The 15,062-nt window shown below is 44.0% G+C and overlaps 1 long non-coding RNA gene across 3 annotated transcripts in view; it reads right to left on the bottom strand.

Annotated features, from left to right (window-relative positions):
• Positions 1-913: 913 nt before the first annotated feature.
• Positions 914-15,062, bottom strand: part of LOC113487453 — a 17,224-nt gene continuing 3,075 nt past the window's right edge. The window contains exons 2-4 of one of the 3 annotated variants that reach the window (XR_003399792.1): positions 12,262-12,376; positions 10,659-11,027; positions 914-4,133 (exon numbers count right to left, since the gene is read on the bottom strand). This is a non-coding gene — a long non-coding RNA (uncharacterized LOC113487453). Of the gene's footprint in view, positions 4,134-7,160; positions 11,028-12,261; positions 12,377-15,062 lie in introns of those variants that run through there. The other 2 variants (XR_003399791.1, XR_003399793.1) reach the window with 2 other exon arrangements.

The following is a 15,062-nucleotide window of genomic DNA, read 5'->3' as shown; positions in this document are numbered from 1 at the left end:
TCTGCAGCCTGAAAGATGAAGATGTAAGTTTGTTTTCCCTGCTTGAAACAAAGACAGGTCACTAGAACTGAATTTCAAGTGCTGGAGGAGTGGCTGGCAGGTCCTTTACCATGACATATACAGAGGGAAAGCAAGGAGGGAAAATACTTTAGCAACTCTTCAGCAAAACACTAATTAATTGCTGGGCACCAGTGATGATTACTATCCTGCCAGGAGTGTAGACCTCTGTATTGTTTTTATCTGAGGAGGCTGTTGAGGCTCTGCACTCCCAGACCAGGTAGACTCACCCAAACCTTGCAATCTAAGTCATCCTGAAAGTTTTCAAGGTTTAAATAGGGAGTGAGATGTTACAAAGGATAGATTTTGCTGCTGCTCTGCCCAGGTGGGAGCAAGGTTACGAGAATCCTGGCAGGGACCCTTGGCTCACACCTCCCTCCTGGGGAGCAGTGCTGTGGGCTCCCTGCCAGTGGGACCCGGGGTGCTGCCTGCCCAAGGGCTGTACAGGGGATTGGTGGGAGAATGACCGAGGCCTGGCAGTACCCAGGCACCAGAAAACCTTTCCTGCCCTGCATCTTGCATTTATTTTCCTGGGAAATCGTCTTGCATTAACATCTCGCATCTTGTGTTTGCTTCTTGGAAAAAGGAGCACTGTGCTAATGATAGAGAGGTGAAAACAGGGCAGTCACTGGAAAGAGAGGATGGAAGAGGCTTAACGAAATCTGCCCAACAAACGAAAGAGAGATGGGAAGGAGAGCGAACGGCGAAGCAAATGTGATAATTGGCAGAGTGTGGTAAGCAGTGCCACCCACACAGCTATGGGTGGGATGTTGGGAGCTAAGGCAAGAGGCACTGCAAGCACATTTCCATTTCTTTATTCTCTGTATCATGCTCCTCTTCTCTTTTCAAGGTCTGTTCAAGTCTGACTATCATCACCCCTTTTTGCTGTAAAGACACCTATTAATGTTGACAGTTTAGGTGGCTGGGGGATGTGGTATTAGTACTGACAAATGCTGGTAATTTGCAAGCAATGTTTTCCCTCTAGCACCAGTGGGAAATCACCTAACCTTTGCCAATAATTCTCAACATAACTCACAAAACCTCATCTTCTATCATTACGAGGAGCAGCATTTCTGAAAATTATCAGTTTCTTCTTGAATCCATTCATTCTAGACTATACAGAGGAGGTGATATTAATCAGTGTGTGAGGCCCACTGTAGTATTAAGGATTCTCTTACAAGATCTTTTTACCATATGTTCTCTGATATTAAGCTTACTTGATTATGCTTTCAGATCTCTTTTTCCCCAACCTGTCACATCACTTGGCTTTAACTATTTTTTAGCTGTTGTTATCATATCATTTTTTTTTAACCGTAATTTGCTTAACATGTCTGTGGAGAGCACTTGCGTTCGTTTATGCTTTAATCCAACACTGATTAATCAATAACTGGTGGACTGGTTTAAGTGTAACTGGCAGAGATCTAAGGCTGCGATGGGGGCAGTGAGCTGAGAATCTGACCCGCCGTCCATACACTGAAGCATAAGTAAGAGATTTTCAGAAGTGCTGAGTTTAGAGTAGCTTCTTTGGAGAATACATTGAGCTGTTGGCCAGTTAAGTCTTTGGCAAATCTTGCCTTAATTCTTCAACTGAGAATATACAAAGAAATGACATTGATCGAAAATATCCCAGCACCTGTACTGAGCCGAGGAACCTCCTGAGTTCAAACACAGCCTGATCTTATTTTGCAGAAGCTGTAGCCAAACAATGCTGATAGCAACTGTCTTTAAAGTGAAATTAAAATGTAATGAGGGTGGGAGGCAGGGACAAGCTAGCATGGACCATCTGAGCTGTTGCAATTCTAGAATTCATCAGTGCCGCTGAAAGCGGAGAGCGGCTGTTGTGTTATTGATGCAGGGGGAGAGCGAGGTTATTGCATTATTGACATACAGTAGGTGGAGAAAGATTACCATGTTAGCAGCGGTACAAGAAGCGAGATTATCCAAATGCAATAAGCCATTGTTACAGCAATGACATTTTTCCACACCTCCCCCCCACTTCTTATCCCGTCCTTTCCACCTCCCGCCTGCATAATATTAAAGGTCAGTAATATCCAGACAGATGGTTGGGAGGGTTTACGGAGAGGGGCTGCTTTTCTTTGGTCATTTTTCTGAAATGGTGATTGTGCTCAGAAAAAAAGAAAGCATTTGGGTTTTCCGAATGGGATTAACTCATCCAAATGCTGTACTAGACAAGAGAGAATTTGGGTTAGGAGATTGTCCCTTTCACTGACATCTGCGCTACTCTGTGTGACAGCCCTGAGAGGCACAGCTGCATCATAGGCACTGGAATAATCAAAGGATAGATGCCACTGGATTTTGGCTCTTTATTTAATATATAACTTCACTAAATGTTTTTTTTGCTGTGAAAGAGGGGCAGTAAACTGGTTCAGGAGGGTCTCTGCAACACGTTGATCCTCAAAGTACTCCGATCCCTCACTGAGAGAGTGTTTATCTCACAGGTTCACTTTTTTCCTTCTAGATGAAACCTGTCTTCTCTTATATTTCAGTTCTCTGGATTTAGTTCTGTTTTCATCTGGAACTGCTTGTTTGCTCTCAGAACAGGCTTCCTAATACCAAACCATAACTGAGCAAAATCACTGCCCACTGCAGAGAAAGTGACTCACTGTGTAGAATACCCTCCCTAGAAAATGCATCAAGCTGTGTTCATGGGTCAGGTCTGCAGTTCAGAGAAGTTCATGTCAGGATTTCTCATCAATGGCCGTAAGTTTTGGAGCTGGCCCGAAGTGATCAGCTCATATCCTCTTGGATTTAATTGGGTTACAGGGGCGACTTCTGATCCCTGTTCCCCAGGGAAGGAGCCACAAAGATTGCTGCGTCTGCAGCAATCTCATCTGTCCATGGTTGCAGTCAGGGAGAGAAGAATGGCTGCTTAATCAGACGCACAATCTGAAAATGTCACATTATTATTTATGAAGTGTTTAATAATCACACCACAATCATTGGACGCAGTGAGGTGGAAAACGAAAATGTATTTTTTCAAATAATATATTCGAATTCTGTTATTTTTTGGGGAAAAAAATGAGTAAATGATTTCTTTTAATTTGAAGAATACAGTTTGTGCTAGTCTTGCAACAATGCCTCATTTATGTGTGGCTCAGAAGTCACACACAGCTGGGGCAGTCTTGAATGTAGCAGCTAGGATCAGCTCGATGTGCCCTTCTGCTGCCCACAGCAGCTCTCACTTGCTGTTGTGAAACCCTGCAAAGTTTGTTCAGCTCCGAGCATCGCAGCCCAGGAGCCGGATTGTCTCTAAGAAGCAGCACACTGAGAAGTTCAAACCTGGCTGTGTCTGTGAATACTAACAATAATCTATAGCTTTTCAATAAAGCTATAGTATAATGTCATTTTCAGCTGGGATAAAGAAACAGCTGTACCATAAAAAACCACTTACTTAGCTCTACCAGGGTGGCTGGACAGCAAACTGCATTTGGATAGATGAGGGTCTGGAAACCAGACTGATGCAGGGAGCATTTCTGCTGGGGGCGTGTGCTTACATGATGCTGGAGAGGGTGACTTGTCTCACAAGAAAGGCAAGCAGGCCACTGTGTTTACTGAGGGAGAAAAAAGGAATAGATGGTGTTTCTTTTCAGACAGAAATTAATCTGAAAAAATGAAGTGGTGTAATTACTAAACACGTGTGTCTGTTTTTGCCCATATGTTTCATCTAATATCTTCTCCATTTGCTGTCTTTCCCTTTGTGACCAGGGAAGTATTTTGTAGAAGAGCTTAAGCTTAAAAATATGAACCCTTATCCTCGCTCACTGTTTTGCACCCTTTTTTTACAGACTGGCCTTTTCTGATGTCTTGTTTAATTTACATATTTTCAGATCATGACTCTTATTTGGAGTAGGGTCCTCTGAGGGGCTGAGCTGCTCCGTGTCCTGTTGCAGGGGAAGGGAGTTAAGAGCATATTATTCCTCCAAGGCTGGCGCCTTTTGCTGCCTCCTAGATTGTGTGCCAGCAGGATCAGCAATCGAAGACAGCCGAGGGGATCGCAGAGTCCAGGCATGTAGCGCTGCTCAGGAATTTGTGCTCCCTCTGTTGGCTGCCGGGCTCTGGAGCAATGGAGGAAAAAAATAACTGTTATTAGTTTATGTCAGGCAGAAACCATTTCTCTACTTCTAATTGCCTGGTGACCAGCAAGCCAGTTCTGGAGGGCACTATCATAATAAAGGGCCTATTGCTTCAAGAATTTGACTACCCGAGTGCTTCTGAATTTGGTGTCTTGTGGATAATTCAGGGAATTAGACCTTGATTCATTTAAATTCTTCGATCTGAGGTATGTGTCTATGTGGGAGAAAGCGTGTGAAGCTGAGGTCTGTGGGCTCAGGTCTGTGTAAATCTGAGCAGCTTCAGGGCCACTCCAGCACATCCCTGGGGCAAAGAGCCCTCCTGGTGCATGGCAGCCAGACACGTCCCCAAATCAGTCAGCTGCGCTTTGGGCCTGGCTGCCGAGGTGGTGCAAAGCCTTGTGCTCGGCGTGCGCCTCTGTGACGATGCTGTCAGCTCATCTCCAGCTTGTCCTCCCCAGGCACTCGCAGCAGAAATGGGTCTGCTTATTTCCTCATGCTCTCCTCCACACCTGCACCTCCCACCCCACCACGGGCCTGTAAGTGATGGCACGGGGAGACAGACAGCGCAGGCCCGTGCAGACATGTATTTCATATAGCTTCCCATGTATCATATCATCTCTGCCGATTAATGCAGTGCAATCAACAGTTTAATATGTTACTACTAAATACGTTAATTATATTATTCCTTTCTGACACCGCAATCACTAGATTTTTTATGCTTTGATGCTGAATCTAGTAAAACTTTAAATTAGAGTAATTAAATAATTAGCTGTAATATGTGACAAGCCAACAAAACGATTGCTGTTTTATTATTTTTGTGGTGACATCATTGCTTCTGTTTGTGTTCAGGCAGCCAGGTCTTGCCAGGGAGTACAGAGTCAGGAATACCATCTTACTTCAGAACCAGAGTTCTCAGCCAGAGTCCGTTTTGACCAGAGAAAGTAATTTCTATTGTCTTGAGCTCTAACAGTAGCTCTCCATGTTTGTCTGACTTCTGTTTCTTTGTCTTTAAGATACTACCACCCCTTTCTCCTTAAGAATTATTTGTACTCTTTTCCAAAGCCCTACTGTCCCTAATGGCTTTTCCCTCTCCGTTTAACCTTACACTTCAGTGCACTTGTTTAGGCTTTTATCTTTACTTCAGGGCTCTGGCTGTTTTCTGCATGCCTTTTTTTTTTTTTTTTTTTTTTTTTTAATTTATATATATTAGCTAGCCAACACATCCCTGTGACAACTGGAAAAAGAAATATCCCCATTTTTGCCTGAGGAGCTCTGGCTGGGGAAAATGGGTTGGGTGAGGTTTCGCAGTGTAGCACTGGCAACCTGAAATGTATAAAACTGGACAGCCCTGCAAGAGAAATGGATCTGTCAATGCCTTGTGTGATATGCTCAGAAATCAAATATTAATTTAGATGAGCAGGAAGATTGCCAGCACAGGCTTGGGCTCCTCTTCTCTTTCATTTTGCCTCTTTACCTTTTCTCCTACTCCCTCTGGCTCTTCTTTGCTCTCACGTTTATTCATGAAACCACTTGTGCCTGAGTAGGACACGAAGTGCTTGGGAAATCACTGGTTGCAGCAACTGCAATTACTAGATTTATAACTCTTTCAGAGATCATTGAGATTTTTAAGTTGACATCTGAGCCAGGTCCTGTTACTGTGGATGTCAGGTTTTAATGGAGCCTTTGTTTGTTTGTTTGCTCATTCATTTTAATGCCAGCTGTTTTCTTACAGGTTGGTGCCAGGAGGAAATCCTGCTCTTGTGAATTATTCAGGACCCTTTAAGTGAGAAAGGGGATGCTTCCCTGGCCCCTCTGCGGTGCTTTGGCACTGCAAACCATGGCCAGAGGCAAAATGAGAGTGTCCCATGACACCAGGCAGAGCCTCTGGAGCGGCATCCGAAAGTGTTTTGGCTTGCGTTGTTCCAGCAGAGTGCCCCTCGTGTAATCCCATGGCACACGGACGCCAGCATCTCGCTGTGACCAAAACCCAGAGCCCTTGCTCACGCCGAGGCAGGACCTCGGGCTGGGGCACCCTCCTGAACGACAGGTTTTGTCCCTCCTGCACACATTCTCCTGTTTTCAGCAGCTCTTCCAAAAATTGAGAGCTGCAGTGATGTGTTTTACAGCCCCACAGAGTGTGAGGAGAAGTGACAAGATTTTCCTATAAATATGACTCTAATCACACAAATGTGCAAACCCCTTAGGAGGGATCCAGGTGAATTTCACACTCTCTGATAGATTTTTGTTTTTTTTTTTTTTTTTTTTTTTTTTTTTTTTTTTTTTTTTTCTAATTTTTTACATCTCTGCAAGTTCTGGGCTGTGCCTTACCTTTTTTCTTTTAGACATCTTAGGCTACGTCCCCAGAAACACAAAAAGGATCTAGATTAAATACTTCACGGCAATGCAGCACTTTACAGCCTTCAATTGACTATTAATCCTCACACTCTCTCTTGGCCAGCAACATAAAAACAGGCTGTCTACTCTAAAATAAGTGGAAAACAAAGCAAAAGAGACAGGCTAACTTTGGTTGCCCAGTAGCACCCTTGACTTTACATCAGGGGTTAATTTGGCTTGGAGTTACTCTCTTTTAAAAAAATAAACCTCCAATTTTCCTCATCCTATCTGTGCCTTTATTTGGTGGGCGCCAGTCCAGTAATGACACCCATACCCCTGACAGAACATAAAACTACCAAGCCTTTTGCTGTTGCTGTTTTTCTAGCAACGCAAACACTATATATATTCTTCATGATACATTTCAAGCATTTTACATCACATGCACATATCAGGCATCACTGGTCCCTGAGATGCTGCTTGCTGGTAAGCTTGATGGGATATGAATTTTGTTAGCTTCCCCGGGGAAAATTCATTCTCTCACTTGTTTTAACTTCTTGTTTTATTCGTAAAAAGGAACAGTAGGGAGTAACCTTGCAAAGCAAGAAAGATATTTAAGAAAAAAGAAAGAAAAAGAGTCATTGTTGAGCAGGCTTTTTTTTTTTTTTTGATAAGAAACACTATTTGAAAATGCTAGAAATATGAATATAGACACTCAAATGGATTATTAGCAAAATTAGTGGAAATCCAAAAATAACACCGTAAGAGTAATTAAAGCACTTTGCTACTGACTCCTTAGGTATTTGGTAGGCTTGACTCTTGCACAGCAGAAGTTGGATATCGTTGCAGGGGGAGGTCTGTAAAGTAACTTACACCAGGTGGAAGTTTGATGAGATCTAACTTAAATAGGTGCCTTTTAGAGCATGTTACAATAGCTCTACCTTTCAGCCCATTATAGAGCAGCCTGCTTGCAAACCAGTGGGATCTATTGTCCGTCACCTCCGGTGCTATTTATATGGGTAATTTAATTTAACACCAGCAGGAGGCTTCCAAATAACTCTCCCCAGCATGGGAAGAACAATAACCTCTAGTGCATATTCACACAATATTTTTCACCTGCGGGGCTGACCAGATTTAGGAGGGGTTGTGCATTGTTCTGTTTGGAGGAGAACTGAAGGCAGATATACCTCTACCTTCTTTCTGTTTTATTTAAGGGATTTCCTAATTCTCCTTTCTCAGAGCTGGGTCTCCAGTGCTCATCATGCCCTTGCCATTTCTTCTTCCTACCTCTTGCATTTGATACATTATAATAAACTGCACAAATCACATCTGCCTTTACAACCAAGCCTCTGTGCTGGATTTTTTTTTGACCATTACACAGATCCAGTTTCAACGATGACCCTGTAAACAATTGTATTGACCCAGAAGCAGTGTGTGTGGCTCTTTGAGGACAGGGATGTGGTAGCTGAGAGCTGGGAAACTCAGAATTGCATCCCCAGCCTTGCTGTGCCAGCCTGTGTTTTGGGTGATGGTCTCTCTTGTTTTGGCTATCATGACATTAAGCCTCAATGGAAAGGCAACTGCAACTGCCAGTTTCACTGAGGTTATAACCCACCCATCGCAATATGGTATATGTCTGCGTAGAGTGAGGATTTATAGGCTTGTGGAAAGATGCCACATGCTTACTAGCCAGTGAATAGAAATAAGAGAGTACTAATTAGGTCTGTGATGTTGGCAGATGGATCCATGTGTCAGGAAAAGAAAGCACTGTGCTATACAGAAATCCGGCCATCTTTCAAGTGTATTCATCAATATATGTAAACCGGAAAGAAGAGTTATTCCACATTTGAAGAACACAACACAGATTTCGGCGCCAGGCTCCTATGAAAGATGCAACCTTCTGAACCGAGCCATTTCTGAATACATCATTTAACTTATCTCACGGTGCAGCTGTCTTGTGTGATTCCAAATGTCACTAAGTTTGGGGAGATTTCTGAAAGGAAATGTGCTCGGTATTTCTTTGGCTGCCTTTATTAATTGAGCCAGGGAGGGAACAAGTGGATACAAATGGCTTCATTTGGCATCCGGGATATATTGATTCTGGTATTTTATCCTGCAGGTTTTACTATCTGGAGCGGAAGTTTTCCAAGCTGGGTACCAGTTTTATTTAGTGCCTTTACATGTCTGGGGGAAGCTGTTGGCCTTGCCTGCAAATCTGGTGGCCCAGGTGACTGCGTTACGCTCTGACTTTGCCTGCTGGTATTAGTCCTTGCCCTACATTTCCTCACAGCACTAAACACATCTTTATTTTGGCTGCCCCCAAACGGGGCAAGAGCAAGAGCTAATTGCCTGCTTCAGCACCACCGCCCAGGCCTGTACGTTTCAAAACCCAGTATTTTGCCCATGCGTTGACTGCGTCACATGAAAACGTGCTCTGCCAGATGATGCTGCCCCTCATCCTAAAGCTCTGCAGTAACCCAACCCTGGCAAATCCTGGAGGCATTCTCACCCCTCACTCAGGGTGCTGATGGCTGAAGGAACATGCTCAGGTTTTTTGGGAGCTGCATTTAATTACTGCACTCAATTAGTCACTTCCCCCACCCCCGCACTGTATTTATAATTTTTTTTTTTCCACAAGTCACAAAAAGGTTGTAGCCAAAAGCTTTAGAGATGACAGATGATTCACAGATAACCCCCTCTCCTGTTTGTACTCCCAAGAACTTTGGGAACCAGCAAGCAAAGTAATTTTTGGACTAATGCAACCGCTCACGCTGGGGCCGTATAGCGATAAATTACCTGGCCTCTCCCTTCTCCTTCCCTCCGGTGGCTCTGGCACCTGCACGTTATGATTAATACAGGCATTGCAGGTAATATTAAGCACATTGGAAGGTTTCCATAAGCCAAAGGCTACTGGAGGCTGTTTCACTGGCTGGAACAAAAGCCGTTAGGGAAAATGTGGGCATTGCAATTTCATAAAATGCATGAAGAGCTGATTCTGAAGGAAGACACACCTCTCTCCTTTGAGAGGAGACCCCACAAAGGCAGTGCTTTATTTTCCTGAAGCCTTTTTCTGCCTGCTTAAGTTCTTGAGCTGTTACAGAAAATAGGAACATTTGGGCCCTATCAGTGTAATAGCTAATAATAGCCTCACAGTTTACTTATCTTCACATGCACCCTTTAATATACCCAGTCATTTTCTAACAGATGGGAAACAGGTATGGAGGAAACCTAAGCAGCTGGCCCAAGGTCGTACGGGAAGGCTGTGGCAGAGCTGGAGCTGAGTCCAAGTCTGCAGATCCTGAGCCAGATCCCCAGCGACTGGGTGTCATCCGCGCCTAGCGAGCGATGGGAGATGACACGCCGAGAGCCAAGCCGTGTCCTGGACTATCCTCAGCCTTATCTGCTAACGGAGAAGGTCTCAAATTGCTGCTGAGGGCTGAGACTGATCTGCCCTGATGGATGCTGCAGCCTGACCCAGGGCTGGGATCTCAGTAGGATCAAGAGGGGCTCAGCATCTCTGTGAGTGGTAGCCAGGATTTGGGCTGGAGAGGTTCTGCTCAGTTCCATGGGCTCTGCTCCGCCTATGATTAAGCCCACCCCGCTCAGATCTGTGACGCTCCCAATCGATACTTGTTTATGCAGCATTTCCATGTGAATTTTTGTTTGGGGGCCTTTGAAGTCAGGGGCAACAAGGTGCTTGTACAAACACCACTGCAGGGAAGAAAGGGCACGTCCTGCTTTGGCCTGCCAGTCTGGAAACACTCTGTGAGGAGATGGTCTCTCCTGGGCTCCCCAGCACCTCCTCTGGGAGCCCCCAGAGCCGAGGGATGACATTTTCAAATCTGTCAGGAGGGCCATCTCTTTTTGTAAAAACACTTCAGTGAAACAGATGCTTGAGTAGTTCCTTAATCTAGAAGGTAACTGCTAATTAGTTTCGTATACAGCATTAGCCTTCGCTCCACATGGCATGTTTTGTGTCAGCAAAGGATCCTTATCAGGGTCTTTTTCTGTTTGCTGTCCTCCCCCGGTATTCAAGGGAGAAATGAAGTTTCCATCACCAGCTCTGCCGTTCCGCTCTTATAATTTCTCTCTTAAAAATCAGATCATGCAACCTGTGTGGCTCAAACGGGGTGTTTTGGAGGAGGGGACCAGCCCCTTCCCCCTAGCCCTGCTCACCTTCTTTCCACCAAGGCTGTGTGGTGTCTGGGGGAGTCCATGTGTGTCGTGGCTGCGCAGGAGGGTTTTTTTCTTTCAGGAGGGCCCCTCTGCCACATGGGGATTACACATGTGTGGGAGGAATACAGTGCATGGCCCATTTGAAGTCTTCTTTATAAATATTCAATTCCCCTTGACGCAACGGGCAACCCAGCAAAGCAGCCCCTCATGGTCTTGCATGCCAATAATTTGCAGATTAAAACTCCTCCAATGTGCATCTCCACAATGGGCCCGGCCTTATCTGGAATGGGCCTGTGGAACTATTGTGGTGATAATCTGGGGATTAAGAGACTTTAATAAAAAGCTTTGACATGACAGGTCATAGCCGCTCTGGAAAAAAAATTAAAAAAAAAAAAATCAAATCTGTTACTCCTGAACGGCTTAATCCTGTGTGAGCTGGGATCCCCACTCTCCAAGGGTGCCAGGGGGATTCAGAGGCGCTCAGCACCTTGCTCCAGGTGCTCGTGGTCCCTGAGGACAGGGCTAATTGCCTTGCGAGTTTGCTGTTCTCCCCGTGCCCTATACATCCAACCTGGGGGACTCCAATGCCTTTTTTTTGGAGTTTTTTCTTAAAACCCACCACCCCAGGGCTGCTACTGCTCTTAACCCTCTGTGGGGGAGGACCCACGCTGCATCAATCCTTCTGAGCTGCCTGTGGTGCTGGGCACCACACAGCCTAGCCGTGGTCCTTGCTCTGCTCCCAGAGTGTTTTGGGGGGGACTCCCAGTTCAGCCACCCTCCTGGACCCCACACTGAGCGTACACCCGTGCACGTTAATTACATTTGGGTTTCTTACTAAAATACGATGCTGCAGCCATCCTCATGCAGCACTTGTCTCTAAACAAATTGTTAATATTTTAAGTGTCTTTCATGAGCCTGGGTCTAATTAATTAAAGGTTTATGAAAAACAATTAGGTTTTGATAGGGATCACCTTCTCTTGAGTCCCATGTCTGCATGGAAAAAAGAGAGGGGTTAGAAAGGCTCAGGTTGAAATTCAGAACTGCAGTGAGTAAGAGAATACACAAATCCCACATGGATTGGGGAAATTAGGACATTTGGTGCCAGATTGTCTGACTAATTAGATTTCTATCAAGTCCTGAGGGACTGGCTGATGCAGCATTTTAATTTAAAGCTGCAGCAGCAGCAGCAGCAGTTTTTTTTCCCCTTCTTGTGCTCTCTTATCAAATTGTCTGTGTTTTTAACATGCAGCCATTCTCCTTTCTAACGTTGCACCTCTGCAAGGATCAAACCCTCTTGTTCTGCGTTTTGCAGCATGGTTCTGCTGCTCACTTCTGGGGTTCAGTTGAATGGGAAAGCAACTTTCTGTGTCTGCAAGGGGATTTTCCCATAGCATGAGGCATGGCATTCCTTGACAGACACGTGGGATATGCTCATATGGGAGAAAGCTGAGGTGTCTCAGAGTTACCCAGTACACTGGCTTCTCCTTACAGTTGAGAGAATCTTCAAAACCTGGTGTTTTGCAGAGGAAAGCAGAGCAAAGGAAATAGTCCACCCCACCATAGAGTCATGCTGCTCTCTGAACCTGCTACCACAAGAGCTTACCAGGCACCAGGCACGTAGTTTTGCATTTCAGATGAAGCACTGGCAATTTCTTGGAGTTAGTTCATTTTCATCCTGAACCTCCTGAAATTAAGATCAATGCTTAAACGGCTGCTCCCTGCAGGGAGAACAGAATGGCACCTCTTTCAATTATATTAATTTAAAATATGATGATGCAATTGTTCAGCATCCAGATACAGGCTGGAAAACAGAGCAGCTTGGTGGCAAAGCTGTGGAGCGAGTACAAGACTGAGGTCCCCGGCCCTGAACTATATATTGCTAGTTCAGGCACCTAATTTAGAGCAGGCATCTAACTTCCAAGTCCCTGAAGTTACAGGGGCTGAACTCAGGCTTAATCTATATGGAGCAATGCACAAATTGATTCAGAACAGCAAAATTGTCAGAATTCTACTTAGTAGGCACCAAACTTCAGCGTTAATTGCTCCAAAATTAGTTAGCATTATTGAAATAAAGTGGAGTTTTTTAAAGCTATTTCTTACTTGACAGTATGAGATTGCAAATATTCCCGTGCCCTATTTAATGAAAAATTATTAAGCTATTATTGCTATTTTATATGATGGATACATAATTAACAGGGTCTATAGAATCATTTCTTCTCCCATTTTGCTCTACTTCTTCCAGATTATTTTAAAAAAAAAAAAAAAAAAAAAAGATAATGGAATTATATCTTATGCTTCAATGAAACTGAAAACTATTATTCCTCTCGATAACCAAACCCAGCAAAGTCAACCATTCCAGTGAATATTAAACACAAAAAGTACATTTCAGATGTATTATGAATCTGCTGCTAAGTCTTTAACTCATTGCTTTGTGAAGAGAAGTTCAGCAATGGAGGGAGCTAAAATGAAATGATAGCCTCTAAAGACGTTGAATTTCCCAGCTTTCATTGATTGAAAGCAGGCCTATAACATTATTGAAATGGTTTCACTTAACCTCATTTTCCCATTATTATTTTGTTATGCTTTTTTGGGGAAGTTATATAATGCTTATTTACTCCTGTCAGTGATCTCTGGATGCTAAAAATGATTTAACCCCACTGTGTTTCAGCCAGATGCATGATGCAGAAGGCAACAGGAGCCTTGGCCAGGACCAACAGCCCTGTTTGTGGGCTGATCATTTCAATTTACAGTATATGTGTTAAAGAGGGAAAAGGCCAGCTATTACTGTAAAAGCATTAAGAGCCCAAGTGATGGATGAGATCCCACTAAACTGGATAATAAAGAAACTCAGAACAAAAAGGGCATTTCTAGCCCCCAAGTGCCCAGAGCTGCTGGGCTTTGAAAGGTGCCATAAGCATCACGATAAGAGCAAATGAGTTTGAGCTCCTGTGAAAGTACAGCTCTTATTTAGGGTCCTAAGAGGGATCTCGGGTCTTTTGAAAAGGAAAAGATGCCCAATTCTCTCACCCAGATTTGTGAACCTATAAAGTGCTCCTACAATTTTGTGCTGGTGCTTTTTCACCCTCGAAATGTCGGAACAGATAGAAAATGCAGAATGATGATTATAAAACACATCTTCAAGAAGCTGCTTCCGGAGGGAGATTTTTCCCCTCACTTGCTCCTCTCCGTTTCTCTCTCCACCCAACAGAGAAATAGAAGGAGATTTCCAACATATTTGGATTAACTAGAAATTAATTTTCTTTCTTCTTCTTTTCCTTTCACTGAAAGAAAAACAAAGAACGGAACAAGCCACCGTTTTGCAGTGATGATACTGTTTCATTTCCCTTTCTTCTGTGCTAAAACCCATTTTCTTTTCAAATTAAATTGAGGCACATCCAGAGAATAATTTCTCTCATTGGAAGGTAGTCAGAAATGCGAAGGAGGGATATGCAGTTTGTGCTCACGGATCGTGGAACCTAGCTGAGATGTCTACATTTTCAATGGCTAAAGTTACAGGGAGGAAACCCCCCACTGGAGGTCTGAAATTAGAACAGAAAAGGTATTGGTTTGAAAATTATCAAAACGAGATAATTTTGACTTTGCTAAAAATGATTCCTGCTTTTAACTATGCACTACACCTGTGAAAAATTGTCTGTGGCTCTGCCAGAACTCATACAGTTTTGAAAATAAACTAGTTACCTGAAGATGGATTTATTTTGATTCGCAATGTGCATGTTGTGAAAGCATTGTCCTGAGTGACCGTGATAAATGTCACTCCTATCATTCTGTGAATAACAATGCGATGAACAACTTGAGGATTGCTTCCCAACATAAGTCCAGCTACAATTGATGAAGAAAAAGCCGAAAAGTCTTGTTTCAGTGAATTCCAAAAAACAATTATTTTTTTTTTCCCTCATTCAAACATTTCCAGGATTCACCTCTCCTGATTTTGAGCTGAATGAGGGACAGTTACAGGAGGGAGGAAACAGGTCCTGCAGGCGCCAGGTCTGGGGAGTACCTGGATAAACATTGAAGCTTTTACAGGCCACACGTCACACTGAATATGTGACATAAGCAGATGCTTTTGAGGACGGTAGTAGTGAGGGCAGATTCTGAACTCTTTTCTTCAACCATTCTTGATTGTTTAAAAGTCAATCTGTTACTCAAGGAAGGTGTCTTGCTGCCTTCCTTCAGGTAACTAGGAAAGTGGGAAAAGGCTATTAAAAAGTTTGGGGACACTGCATCATGGCCCCTCACCCCAAAAAGGCCATTGAGTGACTCGAGCGTGGCCAGAGAAGGGCAACGGAGCTGGTGCAGGGTCTGTAAGCACAGGTCTGCTGGGGAGCGGCTGGGGGAACTGGGGGGGTTCAGTCTGGAGAAGAGGAGGCTGAGGGGAGACCTCCT

Source organism: Athene cunicularia (assembly GCF_003259725.1).
Source record: "Athene cunicularia isolate RWA chromosome 20 unlocalized genomic scaffold, athCun1 chr20_part1, whole genome shotgun sequence".
Lineage (NCBI taxonomy): Eukaryota > Metazoa > Chordata > Aves > Strigiformes > Strigidae > Athene > Athene cunicularia.
Note: the sequence above shows the minus strand (reverse complement) of the source record. Positions and strands in the feature narration are given on the sequence as shown.